This window comes from Rutilus rutilus (assembly GCF_951802725.1).
Source record: "Rutilus rutilus genome assembly, chromosome: 25".
Lineage (NCBI taxonomy): Eukaryota > Metazoa > Chordata > Actinopteri > Cypriniformes > Leuciscidae > Rutilus > Rutilus rutilus.
In genome coordinates, this window is record NC_140229.1 from 17,800,885 (window position 1) to 17,816,673 (window position 15,789).

General features: G+C 39.3%; 1 protein-coding gene across 1 annotated transcript in view; it reads left to right on the forward strand.

Annotated features, from left to right (window-relative positions):
* pcdh1a (protocadherin 1a) overlaps nt 1–15,789 on the forward strand; it is a 78,006-nt gene that overhangs the window by 53,470 nt on the left and 8,747 nt on the right. The gene's annotated exons all lie outside the window — the stretch shown is intronic.

The following is a 15,789-nucleotide window of genomic DNA, read 5'->3' on the forward strand; positions in this document are numbered from 1 at the left end:
CCATTTTAAATGTTGCCCTCGCAAATTTGTCCCTGTTCAATTTAATCTTCATTACAACAGCAATGCTTCCATAATACCACTTTTTCGCACCTATCTCCTTCTCTATTTAGGCTGTTGTGCTGAATTAACAAGCTGATATTCCTCTGGATGGCTCTGTGAGCTTGTGTTAACATTTTAGCTGTGAAATGTACTTCAGTCTTCTCACATCAGTGTTTTAACATGCTCTGTGAAACACAACGTCCTGTTGATTTCACAATGGGAACCTACTCCACGTGTAGGGGGAGTCTGCCAGACCCACAGACATGCATCGGATTCTAGGGGAACCGTTTAGGAAGTGAAATGTCAGCACCGCGTGTGACTGGCTCTGTGTTCTGCAGAGAAAATCCTACAGCAAATGAACACATGACCTTCTGTTTGTACATTGCCTTGTGGGTCTCACCTATGTCTGATGTGTTATGCATGATTTTGCATGATGGTGTTTGGCCAATATCTCCGGGAATATGTGAATATAGGGCCTTTGAAAGGCATATTCCACCCAAAACAATATCAGAATCAGATACAAAGTTTTAAACTCTCATGTTGTTCAAAACCTGTATTCTGGTATTTTTATTCCCTTTCGAGTGGCATCTCGTTCCCCTCTCAGGGAACCAGGTTACGTACGTAACCTGAGACTTTTTTATAGGGCTATTAACATTTGAAAATAACTAAAAGTACCATAAAACTTTTGCACTATCAGTCTTCTGAAGCCATTCAATAGGTTTGTATGATGAACAGAAATGTAAGTCATTATTCACTGATAATCTTTATCTACACCGTGGGTCTCAAATCAAATATGAAGCATTACCAGTCAGGCATGCAAACTCATTAGAGATGCAAAAGGTGACAAAGATGTGACCAAAAGATGAGCTTTAAAATGTGCAGTTAAAATCAAGTTTAGAATGAGGATATAGTGAAAAAAATCACCAAAGATGGTTTTGTTGTTGTTGTTGTTTAAACAATCGAAATTCAGGCCACTTTTCTAATGGAACCCATAGAATATGATTATTCAACAACAATAATAATGATAAATATTAATATTGTTATTTTTATATAATTATTATTACTCATTTTAATAATAATAATAATTGATATATATATTATAAAAATGAAAGAAAAAAATAATATATATATCATTATTATTATTATTACCATAATAATTAGGGATCCACTGACATTTCGGCCAGGGAGAATTATCGGCCAAAATGGTATTTCATTTTCTCATATTGATATTTAATATAGGCTAATCTTTTTATATATTTTCACTAATAATTATTAATAATACTATTGTACTGTAAAATAAAAGTATTTAATAATAATAATTATAAGTGACCCAAACTCACAGCACAAGTGCAGATGAAGCGTAAAATAACAAGTTTGACTTAAATTGACTTTGGTCTTTGAAACTTTTGTAGTGGTTTTGTTAGTCCTGTTGAAGTCTACCAACGCTTTTTGTGTGTATTCTGTGGGACAACAACAAAAGCATAAGGGTGAGGAAGACAATCACAATTTTTAAACTCCTTTAAAGACTAACGTGGCACAAACTTGCGTTGTGTTTTGGGGTAGTGTCACGAGAGTGAGAAGGACTGAGGATTGTTGGCATCTTTGATTTGATCCAGTTTGATCTGAGAGTGAGCGAGTCTGACAGCACCGGCGGGTGGCCACGTACACTGATCAGGCAGGGAGGGGAACTGTTAACCAGAGGTAGACCTAATTAAAATGTGATTCTCACCTCAGGGAGATTACGGAGGAGAAAATGATTTTAAAAAGGCTGTTGTTCCCGCTCCCCCCACCCCTCGAGCCATCTACAGTACGGTGCTGCTTCCTGCCCCCTATTTATTTTTGCGGTGGGATTTGAGTGACAGGGTGACAAGCAGGGCTGGTGGAGGGTTTTGTTCGCTGCCGTTGGGCTGATTGACAGGTGGGGGGTTGGGGTGAGGGGGGTGGAGTGCTCGGTGTGTCACTCCGTTTAAGCTAGATGAAAAGCAATATGTGAACTTCACACACACACCGTTCCTGCGCGTCTGTGGCCCACAACAGAAATGACACTGCGGATCCCCGAAGCAGTTTGGCCTTTGGTTATAAAAAGTCTCCTTTTTTTATGTTGCTGATGTTGGCCCCTTCATGCAGGAAACGATGGTGTTTTATGATTTGCTCTGACCTTTGTTACCGCCTCTGTAGATTCTCAATTCTCAATGACAGTCCTGGAACACAATGCATTGTTCTCTTGCCTATTTTAGATATACAGTGAACACCTGCAGCCTGTGACCGATTCAGTGAACGACTGCAACTCTAAACATATCGTTTCTCCAGCCCTGGACAACGTGTCGAATATCGTCCATCTCTCAGGCTGAGCAAATGGCAGATGTAATATTTCACTTGTCCTTCACGGGATATTTGACACAACAACCATTGTTAGCTGCTATCAATACAGAGCCCAAATACATGATACCTCTAATCCATCCATAAGACCGCAAACTGACGTACCAAGAGCTCCGCTAATGTTTCAGCCTGTCACTACACCTCTCATCTGTCAATCGACTAATGATTGATCGGTGTCATCTTGACAGTATTACGCAGCACATAGGAGAGCCTAGTGATTTATAATATGCATATACAGTGCATTGCTTTCACCACAACAGCTACGAACTGTCGATCACACAGTTTGACGTTATTGGTCGACAGAATTTTTTTTTTTTTTTTTTCCAGGAGTGGGGTGACCAGTATATTATGTAATGTATACTGAATTATAATAATATAATAGTAGTATTTTTTAAATATTGTCATTAATATAATACTTTAAATATTTGGGAAATTTTTACTACAAAATAAAGTAAACTTTGCACTGTCCAGCAACAAAGCAGTGTTATACAGATTATTTATATATTATTTATGAAATAATTATAGTTTTTGTTAATATTTTGAATTTTCTGTTTTCATTTTCATTTTAAGTTGTTGTACTTTTGTTGTTTTAGTTGTACGTTTTTTATTACATTTTAGTTTTTAGTTTTAGTTATTTTAGTTAATCTAAATGAAAATGGAATTAACACAAGCTGTCGCTAAATCACAGATAATCAGCCAATCAGAAGCAATAATCAGATTTTACGGGTAATTTCGCATTATATCCGCCGTATAATCACTAGTTGATATGATCTCAATCAAAAAATATTATATATAGAATATATTATAATTAAAAATAAAATTATACATGCTGTTAATAAAAGAAATGCTGGGTTGTTTCAACCCATGTTTGGGTCAAATATGGACAAACCCAACCATTGGGTTTAAAAATGTATTTTAAAAATGTAAACCAACGGTTGGGTTTATCCATATTTGACCCAAACATGGGTTAAAACAACCCAGCATTTTTAGAGTAACTTATTTAAGCTGTAACATTCCTTTAATGCAGTATTAAAAAATCCTTGATGCTGATTGGATGCCATTGGGGCTCAAAGTCATTGAAAATTACTTTACAAACATACATGTGACCTCATTACATCAGTATTACTGCGCGACTGCGCTTGTGTGTTTCTTGGCAGCCATTCCGCTTATTCTCACACCTAACAACGTCCCTTAGCTGTTCTAAATTCACTGTAAACCACGGCTTCACGGGGTTTATAGCTTTAATAAACAACAGAGATAATTTATGCGGTTTGCATTTTGCTTTGTTTTCCATTTTCCAAGCAATGCCGATTTTGAATGTTTCCGCAACTTTATGAAAGCTTATGGCAGGGATGTATCTAACACATCTCCAATTTCTTCAGTATGGATTTGTTTGGTTATTGTGTGTTGTAATGAGCGACAATACGGTGCTGTAATTTGTTATTTGTACCGCTGTATGTTGGTTGTGTTTCTTATCAGTTGTGGAAAGTGACAGCAGCATTTTCTCTCCAGCATACACCTCTCACACTTGCACTCTAATATGTTGCGTTTCAGCGAATCGCTACATCCATTCTAGTGACATCACAAGAGAAAATGCAAACAAACGTCAACCCAGTCCTGATATAAATAGTTGTATTAGTGTGGATTAGAACTCACAGTTAGAATACTGGACCATGAAGTCAGTTATTGTTCAGTTGCTGATCCTTGCACTTATCCACTGACCTGCAAAATCCCAGGAACGACAGTGGCAGATCAGATTAAATATGTGGCGAGGTGAGTGGACCACTTTAAAACAGTACAAGATTATGTTAAATTGTTTGTGCATAACCTAATTCATATTCACGAGACAAGCCGACGCCATTTTGTGACATCACAACCAGCACTTCTGTGAATTATAACACCGTATAACTGTGTATAACTGTAACAGTGTATAATAACAGTTGTAATATATAACAGTTATAACTGTACTATGTTTCCCATGCTAATCAAGAAAACACACTTCTCTCTAACATCAATGTAATGCAAGAATTTACACTTTTGACAGTTCTCATTATGCAGTTTGCAGCAGAGTTATATCGTTCCATCAGTAAATATAAAATTTCAGCTCAGGCAGTTGTCAGACATATTCTTATTCTTAAGAAGTCAACAAAACCCGCCGTCTCTTCTGTGCGAACACCAGTCAGTTGCAGAGGTTTACACTGGATGCTGGAAGAGGAAGTCTTTGAAGTGTGTTTCCATGGCACCCGCGCAATTCCCCTTTGATCCTGGATCAGATTGAAGTGTATGATGTAATTTGGTGGTATATGGTGGGGAGAGAAGGGGTGATGGTCTTAAATTCTGGGATTCAGTGATTTAGTGGAAGGAAAATGTTTTCTGTTTTGTTCTCTCTTTCTCCCCCTCCCCCTCCCTTTTTCTGTCTGTCTACCTGTCTCGCTGAGTCTGTGTATCTTTTTCTGTCTCTCTATCGCTCTCTGTCTTCCCCTTGTTGGATCTCGTTTTTGTCTCTCTTCTCTTTCAATCTGGCTCTCTCTTTTGCTCAAGGCTTTTCTCCTTAGAGAAAAGGCTCAGACGGGCTTCCTGAGATCTGTGATACACAATTTGATTTTCATGTAACATGATCTTTTACTATTGATTTCTATAGTTCTCATTTTGGCGTTAACATTAGCTCTGGTTTTTAGGTTGCACTTGCTTTTTGTTCTGTACTATGTTTCCCTGATCTTCCTTATATTAAAGTACTGTGGTGCAAATCCACAAAAAAAAAAAAAAAAAAAAACCTTTTGTGCACACTATTTAAGTGCAAAAACCTGCATTAAAGGGTTCGTAAAATTATCCCATCATTTACTCACCCTCAAGCCATCCTAGGTGTATATGACTTTCTTCTTTCAGCCAAACACAACATAATTTGGGGTCAACTATCCCTTTAACCACCCGCTAGCACAGCACTGTATTTAAATAAAGAAACATACTTTTTTCCTATGTAAACACAACTCATTGCTATTTAAATGAGGCTTAAAATAGATTAGCTTACACTTTATTTTAAGGTGTCCTTGTTACAGTGTAATTATACATTCAAGTACTGAATAATATTAATTAGCAATATGTACTTATGGTTAGGTTTTTAGGATTTGGTTTAGGGTTAGTTAGTGGCATATAATTATGCATAATATACTGTTGTATCTATTATAGTAAGTACATGTAAAATGTGTAACAAGGACACTGTTAAAAAAAAGGGTTACCATACATTATGCATTATTTACTGGCCCAATTAACATCATGCTATTACTGCCCATGCGTTCTTTTTAACGCTCATGTCTTCCATGGCGGAAACACCTAGTGCTGTGACGAGGATGTTAGTGAGTATTTGGGGGGTGAGTGTAACGGAGGCCAGCTAGTAAGTGTTGTGCGAGTAAACCTCACTTCCCTGGCCTCAAGAGGCACACTAGAGACTGACGCTTGAGCCTGTGGTTTTTAGTGTCCTTGTTAGAGCTTCTGCCTCCCAAACCGGAAACAGCGCTTCAAATCCTGCTCGGAGCGGACGGTGCAAGTAGAACCGGAGGGGTTAAATTGGTGCCGTGACCCGGATGGGAGTGAGGTTTAGGGAGGTGAGTGTAACGGAGGCCAGCTAGTAAGAGCTGTGTGAGTAAACCTCACTCCCTTGGCCTCAAGAGGCACACTAGCAACTGACGCTAGAGACTGCCGTCTTTAGGGTTCTTTTTAGCGTGCCTGCCTCCCATGCCGAAAACACCGTCGTTGTGGACGGTGCAAGTAGAACCAGAGGAGTTACAGAAGGCAGATGGTAAGGGCAATATTATTTAAAAGAGATGTTTGCATACATTTGCAGTTGATCACAGCAACTGTTTTGAACATTTTAAAGAGTCACTTGAGGTGAAGTACACTGAGAAATATTTGGTGCAAATTTATTTTTTACATTCTTTTTGCTGTGCCCTGCTTCAGAGCCTGGCTAAAGACTTCCCATTAACCAACTCTGTAGAAAAGCATTGATTTTGTTAAATGAACATTTGCCCAAGCAGCCATACATATTTATGTAGCGATGAGTAATTTGCATTGCTGTATCACCATATGTAGGCAGATGAATGATACAGTGCTGTATAATAATTAGATTAATGTTAATTACAAATCATTTAAGACTCCATAGTTAATAAACAGGAAAAAGTCGTCGTTTCCCTTGGACTGAAAGATTGTCAGCCTTTTTAGTTGTATTGAATGCAATCTTTCAATAAATCTGTCATCATCGTGGACATTATTAGAATTGATGAGCATCATTAGTTAAAGTGCTGGCTAATGCTTATTAGTATCATATTAGCATTATGATGAAAAATGAACATGAAATCAAAAGTCTACAGAATCCGACGGGACACTTTTTCCTTGCAGATCTCATCAGTGGTTGTTTTCAGCTGTTAGTGTGTTCGTATGTGGCCCCATCTGCTTGAGTTACAGTAAATTCATTTCAAATGAACTCGCCTGTATAGAAACCACAGTGGCGACAACACAATTTCAGTGTACTATAACAGCTTGTGCTTTACTCTAGATGCTACTCTGTATTATTAGTACGGCAACATGGAGGCCACCCAAAATACTTATTTCTGGACTAATGTGTACAGGCGCACCCAGTTCTGAAAGGCTTGATTTTGATTTTTCGAGACTGGCAGCGCTAGCGGTGAGGACGTCTTCCATAACAGGTTCAGAGTTTTAATCTTCTCTCTTAATTGGACTCGTTTGATTGGACGAGCCAGGTGTACAGAACTCATTTATGTAGACAATCTGAGTGACAGCCAGCGAACAATGACATGCTCGCAAATGCTGATTTTCTCTTTATTGCGGCTTCCAATTCACTTCCTCCACTCGAGAGAGAAGGAAAAAGAGGAGGGATTGATGCTGATGAATCATTCCTTCCTGATAAGTGGTTGTTTGACTCTGATTAGGGCTGCTAATTTTGATTTATGAAGGAACTATCAAGCATGTTTTTTTTGTTTTTTTGTATCGAACATCGCAGTTTTCTAACGACAATCCAGTCTTGCGTGCGTCTGGAATAATTTGACTCTCAGAAACGCTTTTAAAGGCTCATTAGACACGATTGTCAGAACGGTTGGTCTCTAAGGCACTGATATTGGGTCCTATTCGTGTTAGATTGCTTTTGTACTGTTTAAGACAAGCGCTCACTCGCCAAGTGTACGGTCCCAAAGGGAGAGTAAAGTGCACAGGTTTCCTCCCCGAGAGCTCGCTGGGAGTTTTACACAGGTCAACGGTGACGTTTGACCAGATCTCAGGGCCCACAGCGTGTCGAACGATCAGGTTGGGCTGTTTGATCCCCAGATGGGGGTATTTGCATGTGGCCTGGCTGAGCCTCCGTTTGAAGCCCCAACATGAGCCACAGCACATATGGCCAGAGTGGAAAAAGAGACAGAGATAAAATGGAATAAAATGGCATTTGCATAATGATGAGGAACTTTAGCAATGCTGTGTGATTTTTTTTTCTTTCTTCTTTGTTCCTGTGATGTTTCAGTGCCTTATGAAGTCCTAATAATGTAACATGTCTTTTGAACTCCGCTGACAGCTTCTCTCTTAGTTTCAAGCGCTGGATTTTAATGAAATCATTTTTCATTGTGTCCCGAGCTCATTTTTCGCACGTTCAATCGCACGACGCATTCAGATCTCGCGCCGCTGTGGCGGTCGGTCTTGTTTTTTGAGTGATTTGTGTTTATGTGTGATCGTTTGCTAGTTTGTTGGTGTACCAAAGATGACATGTCTTTGTTTGTTCTGTATGTGACAATGTGTGTGTTGAAAGAGAGGAAGTGAGAGGGACAGACTGAAGAACAGAGTGTTAGTCTGAGGGGGCTTGTTTGTCTTGTGGGTGCCAGCTTGGGCTGTTGCCCGGGTGCCAGCGTGGCGTGACGACGCGGGGCACGGCTCTGTTCAGACAGATGGCGTTGGGCCTTGTCAGAGTCCCTGCCTGTTAGTAGAATTGATTGCAGAGGCCCGAGCCAGCCTCTCTGCTCTCTGCTCTCTGCTCAACCTTCCCCACGAGAGAGGCGCATGTGATGCTCTGGATTTTTCGGACAGTATTTCTTTCTCTGTTTTTTTTTTCTGGTGGTTGTTTCAGGTGGAGGGGGGAGGGGTGAAACAATGTGTCCTGGTTCTGTTTACCCTCCAGAGGTGAGCTGTCAGTGGCTCGCTGGCCTTAATGCCAGTAGGTTCCAGCACAGCTATTGTGCTCATTGTGCTATCATTCAATTCTACCCTCTTTATTGTTCTGTACTGCGCCGTTTACAGTTACAGTGCTGTGGCAGGAAAAAAATATCCAACCAGGGATCAGATGTATCTGTGTTGCAGAGTTTTGGATGAATGCAAACAGGCTGCAGAAAGATCGAGAGAGTGGGTCACGCACGGTTTAATACTTAAATATTAAATAATAAATATAAAAAAATATTAAATAATAATAATCGCATATCTCGGGTCTTTAGTGACCCGGGACGTCATTCACTACCCTCCTCCTCATACATTTTTTTTTAAAGTTAGACATCAACCTTCTTAGTATTACTCAAATAAAGAAGAAAATATATAAAATTATAAAAGAATGCCAGGTTTCCCATTCTTTTTTTTCTTTTCTTTTTTTTTTTGTGGTAAAAATTGTATTGGGGTGCTAATGACCTGAGGTGTGTAAAAGTGTATGTTTTTTTTTTTTTTCTGCACAACAATAATTGAATCTTTGATGACTGAATACGTGCAATTCACCCTTTTTCCACAAGGTGGCAGTGTCTGATACACAATGATGAAGTGACGTTTCACTCATAGTTACCGCAGGCAGAAAACAAAAGAATAGGAAGTATCATCAGCAAAACTTGAAATGGCTCAGCAATTTATTGCAGAGCAAGTACTAAACGCAATAAAATATTAGTTTCACTGTCACTTGATGGTGGATCTGGTGAAGAAGCTGTCAGCAATAAAAATATTGATTTTGAAGATGTTGAAAATTATAGTTTTGAGAATATGTTTGAGATCGCGAATACGGATCCATCCGTGTTAGATATAGATCCGGGTCGCAGATTTTCGAAACATTCTTGCATTTAAGGGTTAAAGGAGTGTTCTGGTTAAAAAAAAATATTTAAACTCTTTTTTGTTAAGGAAAAGTGAATGAGGCTGTGTGGTGATTAAAAGCAAAAATGTGCAGACCATGTTTAAAACACATTTTAACAATTTTAACAATTGAGACTGCTGTTCTAGGCAGATCTAGTTATTTTTATGTAAGAATTGTTCTATGTGTAGTCATTTTATAGTATCCTACACTAAAGGTTGTAACTATAAAGATTACTATAATGAAATCGCACATCTGCCACTTTAAATGCTCATACTCTTTAAAATTTGATGGATTCTGATTGAATGTTTTTATCATTCATCAGCTGAAAAAAACAAATCGTTCTGAAAATGATTCCACTGATATTGTTTCTCTGTGTCATTATCGTTATAGCTGTGGTGTGGACTTCATTATTCTCATAGAATTAGAGCAGTGATTCAAATGTAATAGTTAGAGTTATATTAGTTATCCTTGGTGTGAACAGGCCTTTATGGGAAAGCAACAGGGTTTTCCAGCCTTGCGTGGTCATGACATTAGTTTAAAGATTGGATTTTAACTTAACACAGAAAATTGGTTAGTTATTCTATCACACCAATGTCGCTGTATCTGTAGTTTTGTTAACTATTATTATTAATAATAATTCTATATTATCTTTTAACAGAAAAGTCTAAATTATTTTCTGTTATAATGAGCACTGAGGAATGCCATTACAGTATATTAATTCAGCTTAACTTGGAACTCATCTCTGCACAATGCAAATTTACATGTTCGTAGATGGTTCATGCTCTGTGTTGGTTCTAGACCAGCAGTTGGTAACCTTTTGGCATGAGGTGCCAATATGATATTTTCTTTTAATCACTGCATACTCCATATATCAGGGAATAAGAACTTACATTTCTTACATTCAAAAGAAAGCCATAGATCAAACTGAATAAAATAGTCATGAATACACTTGATAAGACACTCATAGACTCACACATCTACTGTAAATGTGAGACGCATATAGAATCACACATCTAAACATGCATATCTGCAGTAGATTTTAATATGTATTCATAGGACTGAATTGCTTGGTAAGAAATGCTTGTATTCACTGCTGTTTTCTTTTAGTTTTTTTTATTAGTTTATTTTACATGTAGGTGGAATTGTTTGAAGACTAACTTTTCAACATGTTTTTCTTTTTAAAAAATAAAGAAATGTTTGCTTTATTTAATCAGTTTTCCTCTTCTAAAGCTTTTATTTAGAAGGCATCTTCCAGCTCAATGCAACTTAGTTTCAGCTCGTAACGGAATAAAAGGAATACTCCAAGATGTAGATATGAATGACTTCAACAAAGTAATTTATTTAAATTTTATTTAGCTGTTTATTTTCTAAAATAAACAGTGAGCATCTGTGGTCCAATCTGATCTGCGTTATATATTCAGGTGCATCTACTCTATTCCTCCTCTCCAAGCGTCCGTTTTTGACTCAGCCCTCCCTTCACACATCGCTGCGACGTTTACCCAGGATTGTCTATAATGACTACGAGGCGATTGGCCCAAGTGGTGCAGATAACATCTGTCATTAGGACAAAGTGGATCATTCAAAGTACAGCGGCGGGTTCAGGGCTTGATGGGGTCTCGGCAATGTGAGCTGATCATAGATAAAAATTAGATGATTATCGCCTTCACGGAACGTCAACATCAGCCTTCGTTTTGCGCCTCAATGAAACTGATTATACCCTCATCATGTCACATTACAATAAAGCACAAATAAGCCCTTTCAAACCTCTCGCCTGCTCCTCGCTCATTTTCCTGCAAATAACGCCCAATTTTTCCCTTAAGTTACATCATGTGGACTGACAGGCCTGGCTGGATGTTGTATATCGAACTATGGTGTTACAAAGCACACTTTCACTGCGGCAAGATTCCTCATCTTCATGCTACATATAATTCATCTCTGATCCAAATTTCATCTTGATCTGCTCATGTGGCCCAGCCAGAAGTTGTTTAATCCAGCGCGAAAGTTCAATAATGTATCATTCCGTTATGATTTATTTAATGGGTGTGAGATATGAGTTAATTTATAAACATCAGTAAAGCTGAAATGTTGGTGCTTCAAAAGTTTTTTTTTGCAGCGAGTTTCAATAGATTCAATATTCTTTTTGTGGGCGGTCGATTTGAGCGTGCTCTCTGGGAACATTAGGATGTATTATTGTGAGTGTGTGTGTGTGCCTGTATGCTAATCAGAAGTGAAACTTATTATACTGCCATGTGGATTGCTCACACAATAAACACCTTTGATGATCTGACAGATGGAGAACATTACAATACACATAGCACAACATAACCCAATAAATAACAGGCAAAGTTGGGGAAGTTGACAATATAGAAGAGTGAGGGGAACTGTTAGACATTATAGAGACGTGGGGGATAATTTTAAGAAATTTCTGAAAAATACTCAACAGTTTTTGTATATGTACAGTTGTGGAGACTGACGTTGCAGGACACTGGCCAATGGGATGTGATGAGGTGAAGCCGGACAGAGGATTAGCTCGAAACAAAGAGGAAAGAACAACATATCTGAGCTCCGCAGTCGCTGTTAGTGGGTTAGTCCAAAGTCCAAAACCAATGGACTCTTTTCACAGGCTGTGATTATGCAATTACCCCTAGCAATTTTAAAATAAAATAATGTTCATTTATAACACTACAATTGTGTTACCTTGTTACAAATGTTACCTTGGCTTTAAAGGGATAGTTCACCCAAAAATGAAAATTTGTCATCATTTACACTAATGTTAAAGGGATAGTTCACCCAAAAATGAAAATTCTGTCAGTAATTACTCACCCTCATGTTGTTCCAACCCCGTAAGACCTTCGTTCATCTTCGGAACACAAATTAAGATATTTTTGATGAAATCTGAGAGCTGGCTCACTCCTCCATAGGCTTCTAGGTGACTGAAACTTGCTGGCCCAGAAAATGTATTTAAGAGATCGTTAATAGTCCAAGTGACTCCAGTGGCTCAATCTTAAGTATATCAAGCGACGAGAATACTTTTTGTGTGCAAAAACAAACAAAAATAACAACTTTATTCCACTATTCATTTCCTTCTATCTGGGCCTCGAGTTGGTTCACATAGTGTTTTTGTGTCACACGCATCACACACATGACCAGCGTCGGCCAATAGTGAGCCTACGTGGTGACGTGTAACACAGACACAGATTATGTTCATTTGTGTTCCGAAGATGAACGAAGGTCTTACAGGGTTGGAACAACATGAGGGTGAGTAATTACTGACAGAATTTTCATTTTTGGGTGAACTAACCCTTTAATCTTCTAGATTCAAATTAAGATATGTTTTAATGAAGCCTGAGAAGTTTTGATCTCTCCATTTAAGTAACCAAAACACACACACACACACATAAAAATGAAATCTGTTCATCAAATAAAGTGATTGTATCTATTCACAAGACTTTGATTAAACCTCTCAATTCATATGGATTTGTTTAACGACACCTTTATGACCTTTTTGGATCTTTGGAAGTTTTGGTTACCTGAAGGAGGGACAGAAATGTTTCATTTAAAATATCTTGATTTGTGTTTATAAGATTAACTAAAGTCTTATGGGTTTGGAATGACATTAGGTTGAGTGATGTGATTACAGTCATTTTTGGGTGAATTATCCTTTTAAATTACAGAAAAAATGGTTACATTTTGTTCGAAAATTTGTAATCAACGTAATCAATTTCTCAATATTTTTTACCTGTTTTGTAAAGTCAGAGAAACGCCATCATATATTTTTTCTTTTGCTCTTTCAGTAAATGGGAACTCAAGAATTATATTTGCAGTAGCTTCCGTTCACCACCATAGAAGTTTACCCAACTATGACGATTTCTTCTTTGGAGTACCCAGTGAAATGTGAAAAGGGTCCATTAGATCTGTGCTTCTCAAACTTGTCCTGGTGACTCCCCACCACTGCACATTTTACATGTCTCCCTCATCTAACACATCTGATTCAGCTCATTGGGCCCTATCCTACACCTGGTGCAATGTGGCGCCAGGCGCGAAGCAAGTGTTTTTTGCTAGATTCAGCCCGACGCAGTTATCATTTTCATGTCCTGCGCCACGTTGTTTAAATAGCAAATGCATTTGCGCCCATTTGTGCGCCCGCTGGTCTAAAAACGAGTTGTGTTCAGGCGCATTGTTGGCGCGTCACTACTTTGAGGAAACTGAAATAGACTGCCATTGACCAACAAAAACCTGGTCTAAAGTCAATGGCGCAATATTTATGTTGTTATTTCGAGGGCGCATTAGTAATATGCGCCTATAGGCGGGTGCACAACGCGCGTACACTCTGCTTGTTAAACACACAGGGATGTGCAGCACCACACAAACATGCCAAATATTAAAAATAAAAGGATTACAATGTAAAAGATTATTATCGTGTACATAAAGCTATGGTGGAATCTAGCTTGTCCCGTAGATGGTCTGCTTGCACGATTTAACCTCGCGCACGAGCAGATCCGTTTCCTCTCTGGAGACGCATTCAGTCTTTCCGCTTGCAAATTCTGCAATGTAAATAGCGAATCCGCCATGGCGCAAACGCAGCTGGCTTTTAAAGGGAATGGGAGATGAGACTCTAATGGGTTTATTGCATGTTACACCCAAAACACACCCATTACTCATTAAGAGAATAGGGACAACAATTTTAGACCATTTTTCCCATTGTTAAACTAGCAAAAGTGGATTCGGACACGCCCTAAGTGCGCCGCTTTAAACCAGGCGCTTAGATCGTTAAAATAGGGCCCATTAGTACAGACTGCAAGACTTGAATTGGGTGTGTCTGATGAGAGAGACATCCAAAATGTGCAATGGTGTCCCCAGGACAGGTTTGAGAAGCACTGCATTAGATGATCAAGAAGGGGTTAGGCGCCATCGAAACCCATGCAGCACCTCTGCACCGCAATGCCTTGCCCAGAAAAGCTCTCTTAGAGCAGGTAGAGCAAAGGGCACTTTTGAGAGACTGTTGGCTTGCAGCCAAATCCTCTTCCACCCCAGTTGGGCTGCTCATACAGGCAAAAAAGGCCCTGGGGCTCATACCTCCATCTCACACACACACACACATACATACAGAGAGCCAGCGAAGCGCTCTCTAACTACTGAACTGGCCTGCCATGATGGATGGCACTAGAGGGAGCGGAGCTGTGTGGCTCTGACATGTACTTCCTTATTTTCAGCAGTGCTGAGAGGAGCAAGTCCACTGCGGCCGCTCTCCATCTTCACCAGCAAGCCGAAGGCAACACGGTCCTTGCAGTCAAACATATGTCGTAAATCCGCAGAAAAAAAACACGTTCGCTTCCCCTTGCACTTACTGATGTGGCCATACACACCAATGCCCATTCGCTCCATGCTCTAATGCTTTGTGATTATACAGTCACACATCAGAAAGCCAGACTTTAATTGTTACCCCGTAATCCAACAGCAAACTGATAGTGCCAAAGTGGGTTGCATCAAAGCCAGATACGACCATACAAATGCCAGCAATCACCATAATAAAACCCAGGACATGCTACAGCCAAGCAGCGCCGCTCCGGCGCCAAGAGGAAAATGATCCCTAGCCCAAAAATTGCTGCCCACCAGGAGGACCTGGCAGAAGCGAGTTGCTAATCAGTTCATCAAAATGGCCGCACCACTTCCCAACCTCTCTCTCTTTCTCCTCTCTTTAAAGGATCTTCTAAAAGAATCTTCTCATCCATTCTATTCATTCTCAAACGGAAAGGTTTGTCACGGCACACCGAACACTAGAGGAGGAAAACAGAGACCGAATACAACTGTAACTCGAACGCTCCGAGCTGCAATCAACACACTTTTTCTTACAAGTACAAAAATAGAGTAGTGCTGTGTTCAATAATGAATCAAATCTTCCTTGAAATCTTTTTTTGCACTTTCTGGAGTGAAAAATTTAGAGGCCGAGATTAGCTTAACAAAAGCCCCACGCTGAGGCGGTAGAGATTGAAGGGTGGGTAGACATGATCAGTTGGTTGAAATGCTACTTGATGTGCCCTCAAAAGCCCCTCTCGCTCTAAATACGAAGAGTTGTGTAACTGAGAAATGACCTATACCGTCATGGAGAAACAGAAATGTCCTTGTCACTGAAACAAAACTGGGATAATAGACATCCATAAGGTTTCAGCACCAGAAAATTTGCCATCATTGCCTCTTAAATACGGATCCTTCCTGGAATGCCTTTGCCATTACGTGAAAGATCTGTCTTATTTTGTGTTATTTTCTCGGCTGAT